The sequence below is a fragment of the Dipodomys merriami genome, unplaced genomic scaffold (assembly GCF_024711535.1).
Source record: "Dipodomys merriami isolate MVZ:Mamm:240054 unplaced genomic scaffold, mDipMer1.0.p SCAF_213, whole genome shotgun sequence".
Taxonomy (NCBI): domain Eukaryota; kingdom Metazoa; phylum Chordata; class Mammalia; order Rodentia; family Heteromyidae; genus Dipodomys; species Dipodomys merriami.
In genome coordinates, this window is record NW_027203527.1 from 560,986 (window position 1) to 577,238 (window position 16,253).

Here is a 16,253-nt window from a genome sequence, read left to right on the forward strand (position 1 = left end):
GATGATTATATGTACTTTTTATTTTTTTGTCAGTTGTGGGGCTTGGACTCAGGGCCTGTTTGCTCTCCCTGAGCTCTGTTCTGTTGCTCAAGGCTAGAGTTCTACTACTTTTTATTTATTTATTTATTTATTTATTGTTGGTCATGGGGTTTGAACTCTGGGCTTGGGCGCTGTCCCTATGCTCTTCAGCTTAAGGCGAGCACTCTACCACTTGAGCCACAGCACACTTCCGGTTTTCTAGTGGTTTATTGGAGATAAAAGTCTCATGGACTTTCCTGCCCAGGCTGGCTTTGAGCCGTGATCCTCAGATCTCAGCCTCCTGAGTAGCTGGGATTACAGGCGAGAGCCACAGATGCTCCGCAGTGCTCTACTATTTTGAGCCACAGCACCATTTCTGGTTTTCTGGTGGTTGACTGGGATTTCATGGGCTTTCCTGTCCAAGCTGGGTTTGAACCGTGATCGTCAGATCTCAGCTTCTTGAGTAGCTAGGCTTATAGGCTTGAGCCACCAGCACCAGGTTACACAGGGGGAATGTCTATTTTCAATAAGACAAATTGGCATAAATACTATGAGAGTTTCAGGAAAAACCAAAATAAAACATCTGTCCTTGTTGTTTTTCTCTATGAGAACCTCCATTTCCCTCCCCCACCCCCACCCCCACCCCCACCCCCGTTTTCTGAGTGCATTTAACTTTCAATTGGGTCACCAGCCTGGACTGATGCTTCTTTGAGATTTGATTCCAAATTCTCAGGAGGAAGAATGGAGCTAACTTAACTTGGCTATTTTGGTTCTATTAACTATGTCCAATTGATGGGACAAAGTAGTTCAAAGAAAGCTTTGGGAGTCCTAGCCTGGACAATTATGGTTGTTATTTCTTTGGGATCTTAAGGCATTTAAAAAAGTTATTGTCATTTTTATTATTATAAATGTATTACAAAGGATTCACAGTTACATAACTCAGAAGAGTACATTTCTTTTTGGACAATGTCATCCCTTCCCTCACTTTCTCATCCATGCTCACAAGTTGTATAGTTCATTTTTAACATAGTATCTGGTGAGTACCACTGTTGTATTTGTTCATGCTTTGTCCCTCCATGTCTGGGTCCGATTTACTCTCCCAAAGACAGATAAATGAACAAACAAGACAAAAAGAAAAATAGCAACAAAGAAAACAACTCTCTTTATTTCCATTTCCTGGAGTTCAGTTTAATACATTTCATTTTTTATGATCACATGGCACAGACATTTTGCCTTTGTGTTCCTCTCCTAAGAGTGCTCTCCTTTGGTCTCACTGTGTGTGAATGCCCAGAGACCTATATAATTTATCATGTCCCATCTATTTTAGATCTAGCTTCCACACATGAGAGAAAACATGTGCCATTTGTCTCTCTGAGCCTGGCCTACCTCACTTGACATGATTTGTTCTGGGACCATCCATTTCCCTAAATTTTTTTTTTGTATATGTCTGCTATGAAAATCCATGAAACTACCTAAATATTTAAGCAAAAATAATCAAAGAATCTGTGAGAAATCATCTCAGAAAGTCTTACTTATGTGCTTACTTTTTCCCCCAGTCTCTGAAACAGCAGATGAGACCTTTTCACTCATTCAATCCAAAGGGAAAGTTTGGACCACTTTGAACTACTGCATGTCATATTCAATTTTTCCAGCAGGGGACAGGCTGTCCAAACATAAATACCCGCTACTGAGAAACTGCTGGCCCTGAAAGCTGACTGCACAGTGGAGCCTAGTGGTTTTAGGATCTCATATTACCTCCAAGGAGTGTTAAGAAAGAAAGAAAAAGAACTTACTTTATTATTTGAGGGGGGTGGGGTGTGCTAGGTATTGAATCTATGGCCTCCCATGCTAGGCAAGTGCTCTGCCACTCCATCCCTGACCTCTACACATTTTTAAAGCCTTAAAAATTCCTGACTGAATGATCACAATGACTCCTTATCAACCAGATCTAGCTTGCCCTAATTCTCATGTTCCCAAACACTGTCCTCTTTGCTTTGGTTCAGGGCCTCTTACTTTGTCCTCTTACTTCTTTGCCTTCCACTACTATGGAAATCTGTCTTCTGATATAGATTGCTAGAAAGACAGATAGATGATAGATATTAATTCAGTACAAGCACAATTAAGACTATGACTATTGCCGAGTGCGGTGATACATACCTATAACCTCAACACAGAGGAAACTTAGGTCTCCATTGTCTATGGTTTATTGATGGCAGAAACAGAAAGCCTGTAAAGAAATTATCTGTTCAGATTACTCCAAGTTGTTTATTATATTACTAATTGTTTAAGAGACAGATGCCAGCTGCCAATGGCTCACAAATCCAGCCCAGGTGGGAAATTAGCCAAAAGCCAGGATGGAGATAGGGCTCAAGTGGTAGAGTAAGCAAACCAAGTCAGCACAAAGTCCTAAGTTCAAGCCCTGTTTCAAAGAAAGGGAGAAAAAAGGAAAAAAAGTAATAAAATAGGTGTATCAGCAATTTCTTATCCAGGCAACTTTAATGAAGCATGAGGTTCTTCCCCAAATGATGATCCAGCTGTGGTTCTGTTGATTAAATGTCCTTCATTCTAACACAGTTATTGTAACAGCCCTTAATCAGAAAGTTGCCCAAGTGACTATAATTGGTTTTGTCTTTTTTTTTTTTTTTTTTTTTTGAGTGGTACTGGGGTTTGAATTCAGGGACTTGTATTTCTCAGGCACTGTACCACTTGAGCCACATCCCTAGGCCTTTCTACTTGCTTTCTTAAAAACAGGTTTTAGTGGGGCTGGGAAGGTGGCTCCGTGGTAGAGTGCTTGTCTTGCATGCATGAGGTCCTGGGTTTGATTCCTCAGTACCATATAAGCAAAAGAAGCCGGAAATGGCACTGTGGCTCAAGTGGTAGAGTGCTCGCTTTGAAAAGCTGAGGGACAGCACCCAGGCCCAGAGTTCAGGCCCCACGACTGACCAAAAAGAAATAGGTTTTAGCATTTATATCTGGGCTAACCTGGATCCCAGTCCTCCTTTTCACATTTCCCACATAGCTTAGATGACCACCATGTTCAGCTTTTCATTGATGTATATAAGATGCAGACATTTTCCCCCAGGCTAGCCTTGAACTATGATCTTCTTGATCTCTACCTCCTAGCAGTGTGGATTGCAGGCATGTACGTCACTGCAGCTGTCTGTAACAAAATTTATTTACATATACTTCAGGTCACATTGGCACCTAGAGTATCTTTTTTCTTTTTAGTTACATAAAGATTTTACTCATCAAGAAAAATCTTAGGGCTGGGAAGGTGGCTCAGTGGTAGAGCACTTGCCTTGCAAGCATGAGGCCCTGGGTTCGATTCCTCAGCACCACATAAACAGAAAAAGCCGGAAGTGGCGCTGTGGCTCAAGTGGTAGAGCGCTAGCCTTGAGCTGAAGAGCTGAGGGACAGTGCCCAGGCCCTGAGTTCAGGCCCCATGACCGGACCCCCCCCCAAAAAAAAAGAAAAGAAAAGAAAAGAAAAATCTTAAACCTGTGTCATAAGTACCATACAATGCCTTTCTTTCCTACAACCCCATTGTTGTTACCAGCAAAGAGATTGGCAACATTTCCCCAGAACTCTAATTCCTTTCTGAGTAGATGAATCATTGCATTTTTCATGACATTCATGCTAGAAGCCTTTTCATGTCCTTTAGGCATAAGTGACTAAATGGGCAGCCTCCAGGGCTGGAGCTGATCTCAGAGTCTATAAATGTCAGAAACACAAGGCGATCAGAGACCCAGTAGTTTTTCTTTAGTGTATTATATGCCTATAGAATTCAATTCGTGAATATGAGTCAGTGAACACTGCTGTTTTTAAAGCTACTTTTGTGTTATTTCACAATTTATTTCACCCTTCAGGGTTTCTCGCCTTTGGTTTAGTGCAATGCAGTTTCATGGGGCTCCTGGTCACTGACTGTCACAGACTTGAGGTTATGCTGTCTACATGGGTGGAAGTGTCCCACTCAGTTCAGCCTGGGGTCCCCCATGTCCTCATCTCTTATCTACAGACTAGACTTTTCTGAAACAGGAGAGAGGGGACTGGTGAACATGAAAGTCTTTGCTTTTATCAGTCAAAGACTAAAAGAAGTGTGTGTGTGTGTGTGTGTGTGTGTGTGTGTGTGTGTGTGTGTGTGAGTGTGTGTGCGCGTGTTTTACCAGGGAAGGACCCAAGGCCTTGCTCAACTAGACAAGCACTCTCTACTGAGCTCAATTCCTAGCCCAAAGTATAGCTTTGGGAATGGGTTTTCAGTTTATCTATGTACAATGCTACACAGATCAGCTGAATATTATTTTCAGAGAGAAAACTAAAAGAAAAGAAAGGCTGGTGTGTACACTGTGACTGTTCTAAGATTCTTAATGAATTCGTGTCATAAGGGTACCTTCTTTTCTCTGCCTCGTGGTGATTTAGATTTCATCAGTGCTCCTTTTCAAGAGATCTAGAATTGGAAACTACAACAGACTGTTTTAGACAGTGAATCCTACTCAAATACCAAGTGTCTTGAGATTTATTTGGTCATTAAAAATGTCTCATATGTTCTCAGATCTTCTTTTTTTTTTTTTGAGGTCCGGTCGTGGGGCCTGAACTCTGGATCTGGGCGCTGTCCCTCAGCTCTTCAGCTCAAGGCTAGCGCTCTACCACTTGAGCCACAGCGCCACTTCCGTCTTTTTTCTTTTTGCTTATGTGGTGCTGAGGAATCGAACCCAGGGCTTCAGGCATGCAAGGCAAGCGCTCTACCACTGAGCCACCTTCCCAGCCCCTCTCAGATCTTCTTGATATTCATTGTCAAAAGAATGAGATTTGATGGGAATATAGCTCCAGGGTAGAGCACTTGCTTAGCGTGTATAAGAACCCCAGTATCCTCCCCTCCCCTGCTCATCAAATGGAATGACGTGAATTTAGTGATTAACCAAAAAGTTTGACACTTAAACAGAAATAGTCAGATGTTGCTTTTAGCCTGTGCATGGAAAGCCTTGTTTTCCCAATGAATTTTGTTGGACGTGTTGGCTGATCATTTAGAAGAAAGTTAAGTTATAGCTCATTCCTTGTTACAAAGTAAATTGCAAAGGAATACAAAATTTTAAATATAAAAACCATGTAAGTGCATGAGTGAAATTTTTATAAATATTAGAGAAAAACATTTTAATTTTTTTTTGGGGGGGGTCCGGTCGTGGGGCCTGAACTCTGGGCTGGGAGCTGTCCCTCAGCTCTTCAGCTCAAGGCTAGGGCTCTACCACTTGAGCCACAGTGCCACTTCTGGCTTTTTTTTCTTTTTGTTTATGTGGTGCTGAGGAATCGAACCCAGGGCCTCATGCATGCAAGGCAATCGCTCTACCACTGAGCCACCTTCCCAGCAACTGCATTTTAATTTTAATATAAATCCAAAATTATTAAGAAAAATCTATAGTAAATTTTCCTACTTAAAAACATAAAACATTGGGGCTGGGAAGGTGGCTCAGTGGTAGAGCGCTTGCCTTGCATGCCCTGAAGCCCTGGGTTCGATTCCTCAGTACCACATAAGCAGGGGGAAAAAAGCCGGAAGTGGCGCTGTGGCTCAAGTGGTAGAGTGCTAGCCTTGAGCTGAAGAGCTGAGAAACAGTGCCCAGGCCCAGAGTTCAGGCCCACGACTGGACCAAAAACAAAACAAAACAAAACATAAAACATTAAGCTGGAAGTGGCACTGTGGCTCAAAGTGCACTAGCCTTGAACAAAATTGCTTAAGGACAGTACCCAAGCTGCAAGTTGTGGTGCCAGGACCAACCAAAAAATTTTAATTTAAAATAAACATACACGTATTTTACACACACACACACACACACACACACACTATTGGCCAGGAGCCAGTGGCTCACACCTGTAATCCTAACTATTCATAGATGCTGAGATCTGAAGATCATGGTTCAAAGCCAGCCAGGACAGGAAAATCCATGAGACTCTGATCTCCAGTTAACCACCAAAAAGCCAGAAGTGGAGCTGTACCTCAAGTAGTACTAGCCTTAGGCAAAAAAAAGTAAAAGTTTAGAGATAGCACCCAGGTCTGAGTTCAAGCCCCAGGAATGGCACCAAAAAAAATTAATTTAATTTAAAATAAATGAATATACATATGTAGGGTGGAGTACCTTGCAGAATATGATAGAATTATAGGGGTGACTAGGAAGTATTTCTGAGATAATGTTTTTGTGTGTTTTGGGCCAGACCCTTGTGCTTAAGCATTCTACCCCCTGAACCACACACATACACACAAAGCCCTTTTTGTTTAGTTACATTTCAGATAGAATATCCTGCTTTTTTTTTGCCTGCCCTGGATGACAATCTTCCTACTTGTGCAGTGTGTCCCTTGCAGCTGTCATTACAGGTCTGAGCCACGTGATCTCATTGAACTAAGGTTTCATGACAGACAGTGCTGTGGTGCAAGGTTAGCAAGGTGAGCTTTGCTTTGCTTTATTAATTAATTAATTAATTTCTTTATTTATTTATTGCCAGTCCTGGGGCTTGAACTCAGGGCCTGGGCACTGTCCCTGAGCTTCTTTGGCTGAAGCCTAGCACTCTCCCACTTGAGCCACAGCTCCACTTCTGGCTTTTTCTGTTTATGTGGTACTGAGGAATTGAGCCCAGGGCTTCATGCATTCAAGGCAAGCACTCTACCACTAAGCCACGTTCCCAGCACTGGGCTCTCTTTTTAAAAGTAATCTTTTTAAAAACATGGTGTCTTGTGCTGTAAATAGACAGATCTGAGCAACACAACTATGATGGTGTTGGTAACAGGTGGACTGAAGTGACCACTGTGGAGGTCATTGGCCTAGAGGAAATGCAACCCCTGTGTACCTGCTTCTGCATGGCCTCCAGGAAGTTACGTATAGTCAAACCCTTTTTCCTTCACCTCTTTGGGAAAGGAAGGGATAGAGAGAAAGCTGCCATGTCCAGAAACTACTGCGAAGGGCATCTTTGCAGGATGAAGTTTTCCTCCTGTGGAAGCTGGGTTGTTTAAGTCAATACATCTCTGGACCGGCTGCATCAACACCACCAGAGAACTTGGTGGGTGGGTGTTGAATAAGCTTTTTATGAGTCTCAAGCAGAGAGAATCACTGGTTAAAGTGAAATGCCCTGATGATGACAATCACTTAGAAGAGACAAAAGGTTTCAGAAACTTAGGAACAGATCCACAGAATCAAAATTCTGTGGAGAGGCTGAGAATTTGGCCCAACCAGGCAAATGTGCAGCTCGGGACATCTGAGAAACTGACTTAAAATGATTCCTTCCTACTACTAGTGCCTGGTATTAGAAAAACAAATTTGTCTTACTCCCTAAACATGTCAGTGTTGTTTTTTCATTAGCAACTTTATAGAACAGTGGGTTTCATGATGACATTTGCGTACTTGCAAGTCATTCTTTCAGTTAAACCACCCCTCACCCTACCCTATTCCTTTTGGTTCCCCTCCCTGCATTTGATCCCCTTCCACATTCCACTTGCAAGTCTTTTTTTTTTTTTTTTAATCTTTCCACATATGAGAGAAACAATACAGTATTTGTTTTTCTGACTCTGGCTCATATCATTTAACAAGATGATCTCTAATTCCATTTGCCTGCACATGACTATATAAAGAACTCAAAAAAACTAAACACCAAAAAGAATAACCCAATCAATAAATGAGCAAATTAATGGAACAGACAATTCCCAAAACAAGAAGTACAAATGACTTGATAAATACATTTCAAAAATTGTTTACCATTTTTTAGTCATAAAGGAAATGCACATCAAAACAACACTGAGATTCCATTTCAGCCCAGTCGGAATGGCCCCGCCAAGAACACAAACAACACCAAATGTCAGGGACTATGTATTGGGGGAGCTGACACATTGTTGTTGGTGGGAATGTAAATTACTCCAGTGTTTCTTTTTCTTGGAAATAAACATCTGTACTGGCCTTACAGCTTAATCAAGATTCTTTCAAACGGCTTATAAACAGCAGTCTTTTCAGGAGCATGTTTAGTATCTCTGATCTCAAACCCCGTTGTGTGATGGTCCCATTTCAGGAAGCTTAATTTCAATAGTAATCAGTATAAGAAATTACAGATCATTCAGCTAGTTTGTTGACACCTAATTGCATCATAAATCTATATGTAATCCATCTAAGATTAGTATCCAGTGTTGTGAAAGAAGGAGGGGTTCCCTCAAGAATAGGGAATTCCCAAGACGAGAAATTGACATGTAAATAAAGAAGGATAGGTGAAGGAGGAGTTGGAGGAATTTGGTGTTTTCATTGCACTAGGTATTACAGGCAGTCCTGAGGGCCTGGAGAAAGGATCATCTGTAGTAAAGTGTCACCATTTCCTCTTGTAGGAATCACTCCTTAGTCACTAAGAGGGACAGCACTTCTGAGATCCAGCCTTCCATCCACACTTTCATCTCCTGCCCTAGGCTGCTATGAGGACAAGAACATGTTAGTGTATATATACAGCAGTGCTAGGCCCTAGGACCAGGTGAGACTGGAAGTGTGGAATGAGTAGTAGAGTGACAAATGCAAGGCCCTAAGCTCAATATCCAGTACCACCAAAAAAGAAAAAAAAATGCCTTTAAACAAAACAATGGTTGATACACTGGGAGGACAAATTGCTGGGCACCATGGCTCATGTCTATGACATCAGCTACTCTGGAAGCAGAGATCAGGAGGAATGCAGGTTGAGGTTAGTCTGAGCCAAAAGTTCACACTCACTACACCATCTCAACCAATAAAAAAAAAACAACACCTAAATTCAGTGATGGGTACCTTGTCAGGAAGACCATGGTTCAGGTCCGCCAGGCAAAAAGTGAGACTTTAAAAAAAATATTGAAAAGCATAAATGGTGGATCAAGAGGTAGAGCACCTGCCTAGCAAGAGCGAGACCCCGGAGTTCAAATCCTAATACTGCTAAAAAGAAAAGGACTGGGTAAATTCCAGGCTTTCAAAGCAGTTTTAGAACTTCTATTCCCTGCAAAGTCCAAAGGCTTTGAGCCCATCTAGGAAAGTAGCCATGAACCCTGAAAGTGAATTGCAAAAACAATTTGATGAATAATTTTAGGATTTCAGGTATAACTTGGTGGCAGAATGTTTGTCTAGCATGTAGAAGGCCTTGGGATTGAGTCACAGTACAACATCAACAATAAAAACTCTTAAGCTTTTATGCCTCTTGTTCATTAGTTTACATATTTTTTGTTTGTTTGCTTGCTTTCAGACGGCCTTGCTACATAGCCCACATGGGATGAAGTTTTTTCCTCCTGCCTCTGCTCCTGAAAACTGAGATTACAGACATGAGTCATGATTCCCAATTCATTACCCATACTATGAAACAGCAGCTTTCTTCAAAGTCCAGCTTTGCCTGGAAATTGGGCCTCCTAGTTTAGAGCATGTAACCAAAGATGACAAGGTTCCAAGCCAGCATGAGCTGTTAAGAACCTGGTAGTAGGAGAAAAGGATAAAATCAGCATTTGTGAAGAACAATCCATAGGGTGTTTTCTTCCAGTGTCCTGAACATTTCACCCTTCACTTTCATGGTCCAGGGGCCAATTTACTGCAGGCAGCTTCTTGAACAGCAGGGAAAAGTCACCATGCAGAAGACAGGACAGAGGATGGGGATGTAGTGGTTCTGGGGAGCCCTGGGTCAAAGGCTACACACGTATTCCAGAAGAAGGAACAGAAAGAGGAACTCAGCCTCCATCTTCTGGCTATTCGAATTGAACTTAAATCTGAGGCTGAGAAGTGCACATTTCTACCTGGGAAAAGTCCCAGGTAGTCCACGGAATCATTCCACTGCGAAGCTTGTGTGTGAAGTGCCTGAGTCTCACCCCACACTCGCTTCTCCCTTGAGTTTCTACAGAGCCATTCTGTAGTCAGGAGTTGAGCTGTTTTGCTACAGTACCTTTATTTCTTTCTGCTTCTGGTCAACTAACTTTACTACACTTTACCCACTCACAGTACTAAAATTATCAAGTGGCGTCTATAAAAAAGACAAAGGATAGTTCCTTAGAAAATGAATATAAGGTCCATGAGGACAAGCTTTGGCTTTGTCCATCAAGTTTATTACACAATCCTCAGGCCTAGAACAGTGCCTGGTACATAGGAGATGCTCCCAAGGTATTTACTGTATAAAAATAATTTAGATAAGAGTAGAAGCCAGGGCTGGGAAGGTAGCTCAGTGGTAGAGTGCTTGTCTTGCATGCATGAGGGCTAGGTTTTATTCCTCAGCACCACATAAACAGAAAAGGCCAGAAGTGGTACTGTAACTCAAGTGGTAGAACACTATCCTTGAGCTGAAGAGCTGAGGGACAGTGCCCAGACCCAGAGTTCAGGCCCTACAACTGACCCAAAAAATAAGAAAAAAGAAAAAAAAAGAGTAGAAGCCAGCATTCCTCAAAACCACTGACAAAGGACTAAAGTGTTTTCCTTATATTAGTCTGTTTTTCGTTGCTACTATGAAATACTTGAGGTCGTCATAACTTTATGAAGAAAAGAGAGTAAGTTCCCTTTTCAAGGGACTTAAGGATGCCAGCTCAGCTCCTTCTTTCTTTCTTTCCTTCCTTACTCTTTTTTTTTTTTAACATGTCAATGAATTTCCTTCACTGCAGGATCTTGTTAATGCTCAAATTCTGATATGAGGGTGGGGGTCTGAGATGCTGCATTTCTTTTCTTTCAGATTTTTTGTTTATTCAATTGCTTTTGTTTTGTTTTTTTGTTGGTCGTGGGGCCTGAACTCTGGATCTGGGCGCTGTCCCTCAGCTCTTCAGCTCAAGGCTAGCTCTCTACCACTTGAGCCACAGCGCCACTTCCGACTTTTTTCTTTTTGCTTATGTGGTGCCGAGGAATCGAACCCAGGGCCTCAGGCATGCAAGGCAAGTACTCTACCACTGAGCCACCTTCCCAGCCTTTTCCTTCTTTCTTCCTTCCCTCCTTCCTTCCTTGCTTTCTTTCCTTCTCTTTTTTGTTTATATATATATATATATATATATATATAATTTATTTATTTTGCTGGTCCTGGGATTGTTCAAGGTGAGCACTCTTAACCACCTGAACCATAGCACCACTTCCAGCTTTTTTTAAATGTTTTTTATTGTGAAAATACTGTACAGAGGGGTTACAGTTACATGAGCAAGGTAATGAGTACATTTCTTATCAAGCGTTGTTACCTCCTCCTTTGTTTTTCCCCTACCATCCCTTCCCATCCTACCTCCTCAACTACACTTCCCCCTCCCCTCTGTGCCTAAATTGTAAAGTTCGTTTTTCAACATAACGACTTGTATATCTCACTGTTGCAATGGGTCCACCTGTATCCCTATTTAAATATTTTGTTTCTTCCCTTCCCCTCCCCAAATTATACCAACACCAAATACAGTGAAAACAGCGGTTATACCATGGGGGAAGGACATACAAAGCAACAAAAAAATCACTTGGTACCTTATAAGTATGTTAGAAACAATAGCAATTTAGAAAAAAACCACTTGTGTCCCTATCTTGGGGTTATTGGAGATAAGAGTCTCATGGACTTTTCTGACCAGGCTGACTTCAATCCATGATCCTCAGAGCTCACCCTTCTGAGTAGCTAGGATTACAGGCACAAACGGAGGACACCTGATTTGTGTCTCATTTCTTTATCTGATCCCAGCTTCAAATAGAAGGTAGTTATTTATAAAGAACTCAGTATACTCCCTAATTTCAAACAAACTTTCAATTTATAGAAGCCACTGTTTTTATTTCCTGTCCAGGTGTTTTCAGGTAAAGCTTTAAGTATATTCATTACTTATTTCCAGATTAAAATACATTCTACTTTGACCAAGAGTAGAAGGTAGAAAGACTCCAGAGAACAAAGGCTCCTGAGTATGTTGTTCTCTTTAAAGATAGACTTCAAATAATTTGTGGAGGGGAGGGAAAAAACAAATTGTTTAAATAGGGCTACAGGTGGACCCATTGCAACAACGAGATGTATAAGTCATTAGGTCGAAAACGAACTTTACAACTTTGGTTGGGGGGGGAGGATGGGAAGGGATGGGAAGGGGAAACAAAGGAGGAGGCTACAATGCTTGATAAGAAATGTACTCATTATCTTGCCTATGTAATTGTAACCCCTCTGTACAGTATTTTCACAATAAAAAAATAAAGATAGACTTGATCAAAGTTAACTTTGCATTTGAATAATACCCTCCTTTTAATCTATGTTATGATAGCTTAAGAATATGGATTCTGTTTCATTAGCATTTATAGGGTTTGGGTTTCATCTGGAGAATATAATGTGGAGTCTAAGCAATGAGTAATTCAATCAAACAGATATTTGGTGAACTCATTGTGAATTCAAGGCAGTTCCCATCCAGAGGTCTGAGGGAGGATGTGATGACTAAAAAGCAGTTCTCACTGTTGAGTTTAAACAAGGAAGTCTCTCAAACAGAGGGATGAGCACATCTGATGATATTTCTACATAAAACAGAGGAGAAATGTATCATTGATAAAAGGTGATCTTATTATAACCAATTCCTTCCCAGCGCCTCTTATCTACTTGGCTTCCAATGTCATAACCTTATCCTAGACTCTCATCTCAGAAGCTTACTTCCCTACAGTACCTTGGGTGAACTCAGAAAGCAATTATATGACCAGAGATTATTCTGAGTGTGATCTTATTTTCTGATGTCAAAATTAATTGATATTTCCATAAAATGAAATGTGTTCTTTTTCCAGGATCAGAATTGTATAGGGATGTGAAGACAAATTCCATGTTAGCCTTCTGAGGAAGATCCCATATGATGCTGTTTTAATTTTTTTTTTATCTTTACACTTCTGTTTGGCTTTAAGAGCTTCGTTGTAAAGCCAGGCACCAGTGGCTCATGCCTGTAATCCTAGTTACTCAGGAGGCTGAGATCTGACCATTGAGTTTCAAAGCTAGCCCAGGCAGGAAAGTCGGTGAAACTCTTATCTCCAATAAACCACTAGAAAACCTGAAGTGGTGCTGAAGTGGCTCAAGCGGTAGAGTGCTCGCCCTGAGCTGAAGAGCACAGGGATAGCGCTCAGGCCCAGAGTTCAAGCCCCCTGACCGACAAAAGACAAAAGAGCTTCACTATAGGCATTACTTAATGACTCAAAACAAAGTAGTAACACATAAAACTAGGAGAAAACAACTACTATATTATTATTATTGCCACAGCTGTTGTTTTGAAACAAGGATTCTATTCATTCCTGGAGATATACTTAGAGCCCTGTACATGCTAGGCTAGTTATTTATAGACAGGGCTAGACTGGTCTTGAACTTGAAATACTTCTGCCTTGGTCTCCTTAGGTGTTGAGAGTACAGGCATGTGCTACCATGCTAGGAGGAAATGGCTTTTAATGAATTTTTAAATACCTGTTATTATAACTTTGCATGCATATCCCCACAGACTGAACATGAGATATATGAGCTACAAAGCTGAGTTTTCATATGAGCCTTCAGTTGATAAGTAGTGGCTGCTCAGGCTGGCTTCAAACCATGATCCTCAGATCTTAGCCTCCTGAGCATCTAGGATTACAGGCCTGAGCTGCCAGCACCCAGCTATGAATCTTTTAATTCCTTTAATTACCCTTCCTTGTTGCATTAGTTACTCAGAATTGTCATAACAAAGCCCCACAAACTGAGAAACTTCAACCAACAAAACTTTTATCCTCATAGACCTCATTCTAACTAATCCTATTTGGATTAGTTGGTTGCATTCTGGGGTTAAGTTTTGGGAGAACACTATTCACCTCTGCACTGATCCATGACATCTTCCACTTGGCAAGGTGTTGCTATAGAGGGTAGGAAGAAGAAGGACATGAGAAATGGGGGCTTGCTCACCTCCCAGACCTGTGGGAAGCGACAGTCATCCACTAGGCCTCTGGGAGGTAGAAACAGGAAATGAAAGCAAAGATGCCTTCAAAAGGGCTTTCCACAGTCTTCCTTCCTTCCCCCAAGTTGTGGGCAGAAAACAAGTTGCTAGAAGGGAAGTTATATACTCTTCTTATCCACAGCCCCAAACCCAAGAAGCATACAAAAAAGAAAATGAAGAATTTCAAGCCACTCAGAATAGCAGAGCAAGAAGCATTGTTCGGAGTGTGGGCTAGGGGCTGGTAGATGAAGGCTGTGAGGGTGATTCTATCAGGACAGGTATGTCAAAGGTAGGATGATAAATGGCCAAAAAGTATACTTAATAAGACAGGAGTATCGATCAGGAAATAATTGTTTGCTGGAAGCAGGCGCTCTTTTCAATGGGTAATTAAGATAGTGTCGCTTGATAACTACTGCCGGGAGAATCATTCTTCCAGCTCAGTGTCATTAATCTGGCGTCATGGCAACACGCTGGCCTTTGGTTCTCCCTCTAGAGCTTTCTCTTATTAATGTGTCTCCCGTTCACAAGTCACAGCTTGCTCCTTGCATTGTGTTGCTCACAACACAAGTGACAAGGTGGAAAGAAAGGGAGATCGATTTTATTATTTAACAGAACCCTTCAAGAAAAGTGGAAACAAATAATCCAACCAGCAGTGAGTTGCCCTGAAACACCATCACCCTCCTCATTTCTCTGCCATCCCTGTAGCTCATGTTGCCTACAAACAGCACATCTGGAAACTTGAGAGAAATACAGACTCCTCTCAACCCACGGTGGTGGCTCATGCCTGTAATCCCAGCCCTGGAAAGGCTGTGGCAAGAGACTGAATTCCAGGTCCGCCTGGACTTGTCTCAAAAAGCAAATGAATAAAGCCGGGCACCAGTGGCTCACTCCTGTAATCTTACTACTCAGGAGGCTGAGATCTGAGGATCATGGTTCAAAGCCAGCCGGGGCAGGAAAGTCTGTGAGACTCTTATCTCCACTAAACCACTAGCAAACCGGAAGTGGGGCTGTGACTCAATCGGTACAGCGCTCGCCTTGAGCTAAAGAGCTGAGGGACTGCGCCCAGGACCAGAGTTCAAGCCCCATGACCGGCAAAAACAACAACAACAACAAAAACAATTGAATAAACAAAAAATCTGAAAGAAAAGAAATGCAGCATCTCAGACCCCCACCCTCATATCAGAATTTGAGCATTAACAAGATCCTGCAGTGAAGGAAATTCATTGACACGTAAAAGTTCAAAGTACAAACTGGGCGCTGGTGGCTCATGCCTGAAATCCTAGCTACACAGGAGGCTGAGATCTGAGGATCACAGTTCAAAGCCAGTCCAGGCAAAAAAGCCCATGAGACTTTTATCTCCATTGACTACCAAAAAGCCAGAAATGGAGCTGTGGCTCAAAGTGGCAGTGATCACAAAAGCTCAGGGACAGTGCCTGGGCCCTGAGTTCAAGTCTCAGGATCAGCATACACATACACACACACACACACACACACACACACACACACACACATGTTCAACATCACCTTCACAGTTTTTTTTTTTAATTAAAAAGTGTTCAGAAAGCAGTGCTAAATATGGTCTTTTTTGAGTGACACCAGCAGCAGCTGCCTGCAATGGCTTCTGACCCATAGCTTGTTCCTCTCTTTCTGATGCCTGTGAAGATTTCAACAGAAAGCAGAGGAGAGAAACAGGCCTCACCAGTCACCCCAGAGTCTCTTCTGTGACTCATGGACATATTCCATGATCACAAATACAGAAGGCTTGTCTAGAAAAGCCACGTAGAAACTGTACAAAACAGAGGCACAGAGCACCTTTGACAAAAAGAAAAAGGAGGGGAGGGGGAAGGAGAAGACTAACAACAAGAAGTAGGAGGAGGAGAAGCTGAGGTACTATACAAGATCCTCCTATCACATCCTCTCAAACAGCTGGGACTACAGGTGTATACCACCATCCCCAACATATATTTTAATGAGTCTTTTCCTCATTTTTATATTTATCACATTTTTTAAAACTGGCATTTCCTCTTCCTCATAAGGTTTTGCTCGTGTCTTCTCAGAGCTACATTCCAGATGTTTCTCCAGTCCTAAATAAAGCCCTACCATGAAGTTTCTGTTTGCTCTAAGCATATTTTATCAATGACCTAAGGAGACTTTCAGTTCATTCATGCATGAGAGAGAGCCTTTCCAATTAAAGCTAAGCACTGAAAGTGACTCCCAGATTGGTTTCATTGAAGGGAAATGCGGAAGCTAAACGTTTTTCACTGGAAATTTGACAACAGTCAGAAAAGCTTTGTTAAGAGAAAATGTTAACTGATAACATTTAATTAGCACAGGTTCTAAATAGAATATCGCGTAGAATTTACGCAGG